The 4387-nt window shown below is 38.1% G+C and overlaps 1 pseudogene; it reads right to left on the reverse strand.

The window, feature by feature from the left end:
• Positions 1 to 1591: 1591 nt before the first annotated feature.
• Positions 1592 to 2522, reverse strand: LOC118909845 (olfactory receptor 11G2-like; annotated as a pseudogene).
• Between the last annotated feature and the right edge of the window lie 1865 nt (positions 2523 to 4387).

Consider the following 4387-nt stretch of genomic DNA (forward strand, 5'->3'; position numbering starts at 1 on the left):
AATTAATCCTTCCACCAAAATTAACTATAAAACGTGGCAAAAATATATAAACAACCATTTGAAGGCACTGGAGAGCAATCCACACAGGCAAGGCTACAGGGACTACAACTCCAAGAAGGGAGGGACAAGGAGATGAGTCCCGCATTCACCCTGGCTGTTTTTCCCTGAGGATATTTGACAATTCACTGGGTAGAGGGGGTGTGGGGATATGGAGGCATGTGGGAAAGATTGGGGAATGGAAAAATAAAGTCTCATCAGAGAGCAGTAGTTTCATGCAACTGAAGAGAGAAAGAATTTGTTGTTTGTGGCTGCCAAAGCAGTTGGGTTTGAGAAACAAATTCTGCAGAGAGGAGGACCACAAAGAAGTGAGGCTCATAATATGATGCAATATCCCTTCAACATATTTTTTGGATTCCTAAGCCATTCATATGCAAGATGAGATTTCAAGAAATCTAGTGGAAAACAGAAACTGGAGTCTAAAGAGCTAAGCAGAGATTTCAGGAGTCACAGGATGCACGTAGTACAGAAATAGGGAGTTAGGGCTCACTAAATGGGAAGGACCTGAAAACAGTTCAGGCTTGCAGTTGAGATCTCAGAAAGGCTGTGTCCCTAGAGTAAGGGTCATGTTTTTGAAATAAGAGCACAACTGACACAGACTATTTTTATAACACTTAAAAACAGCCATTAAATGAGAATAAAGTAATATGCCATGTGCTATCTCTACTGCTAGAAGAAAACTTAACTTCTGTTGAGTTACTATGTCTATTATCTTTATAATTTTTAAAATACAATGTTCAGCATTCAATTAAAGAAATTGAGGCACACTTAGGAACAGGACAAATGACTGAGAACCAAGAGAAGAAATAAACAACATACACATGCTCACAGGTGATTGAAGTTTTGGTCAATACTAGGATGAACATTTATCTAATAAAACCAGTTTTTATTTTTATTTTTATTTTTTTAAAATAAGTTCTTACATGGTGAACAGTGCAAGGGCAGTCATCACAGAAACTTTCGGTTTTGATCACACATCATGAACTATAAACAATCAGGTCAATTATGATTATTAGTTTGATTTTTATACTTGATTTATATGTGAATCCCACATTTCTCCCTTATTATTATTATTATTATTATTTTTAAATAAAATGCTGAAGTGGTAGGTAGATGCAAGATAAAGGTAGAAAACATAGTTTAGTGCTGTAAGAGGGCAAATGTAGATGATCAGGTCTGTGCCTATAGACTAAGTATTAATCCAAGCAAGACAAGGGCAACAAAACATCCACGGATGCAGAAGATTTCTCTCAAAACGGGGGGTGAGGTTCTAAGTCTCACCTCTGTTGATCCCCAATTTCTCACCTGATGGCACCCCTGCAACTGTGCCTGTCTTAGGTTGTTCCTCCCTTGAGGAATCTTACCCATCTCTGGCTAACCAGTCATCTTCCGGGGCCATACAGGGAAATGTAAAGTTGAAAACCAGTTTTATTTTAAACTGAAAATAAGTAAGATACTTTTGTAAATCTTTATAAGTAAGTTAATTACAATTCTGGGCTTCAATTGCCCAAGAACCTTTTCAATTAACATCTTTTTATATTCTCAGAAATTGCTTTACAGCCTTTTTCATATCTTTCTTCCTCAGACTATATACCCTAGGATTAAAGAGTGGGGTCACGACAGAATAAAACAGAGTCACAATCTTGCATGTTCCAGCTTCGTGCTCAGAAGATGGGCTCTGTACATGACCAGTACTGAACCATAAAAGAGTGAAACCACAGCCAGATGAGACCCACAGGTGGAGAAAGCTTTTCTTTTCTCAGCTGCTGAAGGGACAGCTCTTAGGATCAGAGCATAGACCCCATGATGAAAATAAAAATAATGATGATGGGCAGAAGACTTAAAGTAGAGAAGGCAAGTTTTACCACAGGAGCTTCTTTGCAAGTGAGTGCTAGAAGAGGACCTGGGTCATGCAGGAAGTGGTCAATTATTCTAGATCCACAGAAGGACATATGGGAAATGATGATGATGGGAATCAAGAACCAGAGAAAACCAAGTACCCAGCAGTTGACCACAAGTTTGGTGCAGAGATGTCCAGTCATAAGAGCAGGGCAATGCAGAGGCCAGCAGATGGCAAGGTATCGATCAAATGCCATAACAGCCAGGAAAAAGCATTCTGTAGAACCCATGGAGAAGAAAAAGTAGAACTGGAGAAAGCAGCCAGAGAAGGAGATGATCTTGGTGTCAGAGAGGAAGTTGGCTAACATGTTGGGGACAGTGGAGGTGACATACCAGACATCCAGGAAGGAGAAGTTGGCAAGTAGGATGTAAATGGGGGTGTGGAGTCTCTGATCCCAGCTCACAGCACAGATGATGGAACCATTGTTCATGAGGGTGAGGAGGTAGACCACAGAGAAGAGCACAAAGAGGAGGATCTGCCCCTCCTTGGGGCAAGGGAAGCCCAGGAGGATGAAGCCAGAGATGGTGCTGGGGGCACTGAGGATATTCATAAGTCTGTGAGCCGTGAAAGGACCAGCAAATATCAAATGACTGTGTAAAGACTTATGGGAACCCAGATTTATATTTAAACCACTTGGGAAAGAAAATAAAGACTTACATATCAATAGCTACTTTTTTCTTTAAAACTAAAATATTAAACTGGGTTGCTTCTTTATTCTCATTCACATATTGAGTGTGGACTGAATAACTTTTGGTCAGAATTGATATGCTCTTGAAGGAGAGTGTTGTAGAGGTATTTGGGGATTATACTAGGCTTTACATTTAATAGAATATCTATTCTCACATAAATGGAATATCATCTGGAATTCACATCATTGTACTTATAGCAGAAACTGATTCAAACTATGTAGCTATGTAATGTGAACTAATGGAACTTTTCAATCATTTCTTTTATGTAACTTTTGAAACTGGACTTATGTCAAATTAGATGATTAACTTACTAATTTAGTAATATTATATACTAATTTCAAGTGTAAAAGAGTCAGATCAACTAGAAAAAGTTAGCCTTAGTTTCTGTCATGTTAAAACAGCAATCCTAGCCATCCACAGTAGGCCAAGGTGAAAGAATTATTAATGGGCTATGTTGAAACAGGGCTATGTTTACCTGGAAAAGAGATATGAATTTGCCCCAGTTTAGAGTTATAAAGAAAATTCTCTTCCAATAATATAAACTATGAGTAGTATTGATAACATGGAATCCTAAATAGCAGTGGATTTGTTGGGAATAGAAAGCTAAAACTTAGCTCCATCTGCTAGTAGCTACTTGGGAGCATCTCATGGCAGAGTGGCTTTTAAAGGTTGAATACCTGGATAATGCTTTCCTCTGTCCTAAGTGAGTTAGAATACCTTTGTTAAACATTCATGCATTCAGGCCTCGGTATCTATTGGAATCCTCTGTAAATAAAAGTATAAATGAGCAACTTAGAGAGTCTGAGTCCCCACCCCTTCTTCTATGTTATATCCATATTTTGCCTTTTGAAATTTGACATGGAGTTCCAGGGAGCCCAGTAATTTCTTACTAGGAATATTCACATTCTGAGAAACCTCTAGGACCAAGATTAAAAGGTGGGAGCAGCAAGCTGATACCTCTTCCCAAATACAGGTGTGAGTGCTTAGAGTGCTGTGTGGGAAGGGGAATACAGTTTGTGGGGTTTGGGAGGAGACTGGAAGAGTAATTATGACACAATGTATAAATTCTTTTAAATCCCTTTCTGGTCATTTTAAATTAAGGATTCAGTATTCACTGATTCTCATGGCATGAGGGATGTTTGGAGCCAATAAAATCTCTACAGATCTGCAAGACTCTATCTGAATGTATGTAACTAGACTGGGGTTCAATGGACTCTGCCCTTGGTGGGGGAGGGTGGCTAGGTTCTAGTGATTGCACTATTAACTTCCATTTCTTACAATACTTTTACTTTTTTCTTTTAAAGTCATTTGTCGAGGAACCCACTGTATTTCTGAGAACACATATTTACTTTCATAAAGGGGAGTTGAAAACAGACAGCAGAAGAATCTAATATTTTTCAGAAGTCACTCTGTATAAGCTTCACTAATGATGAAGGACATTAAGTATTTAGCCTTTGTAATATGTTTTCAAAGTTATGTTGGAGTCATATGAGCCCACTGATTGCTAATGAAGAAAAACAGGGACACAAAAGCAGAATTCTGTTATGTGTAAAGGTCCTTGGATTTGATGATTCTAAAAAAGATTAAGTCTATAAGTCTAGTGCCAATTCAGAGTAAGTTAAATTTACTATGATCAATTAAAAACAATTGTTATTAATAATGATTAGGTATTTTTGACCAGGGTTGCTTTGCTGTTTTTCTTGAAAGTTCATTTTAGGAATAAGCATCTGCTTGGCATTTA

Source organism: Manis pentadactyla, chromosome 11 (genome assembly GCF_030020395.1).
Source record: "Manis pentadactyla isolate mManPen7 chromosome 11, mManPen7.hap1, whole genome shotgun sequence".
NCBI lineage: Eukaryota > Metazoa > Chordata > Mammalia > Pholidota > Manidae > Manis > Manis pentadactyla.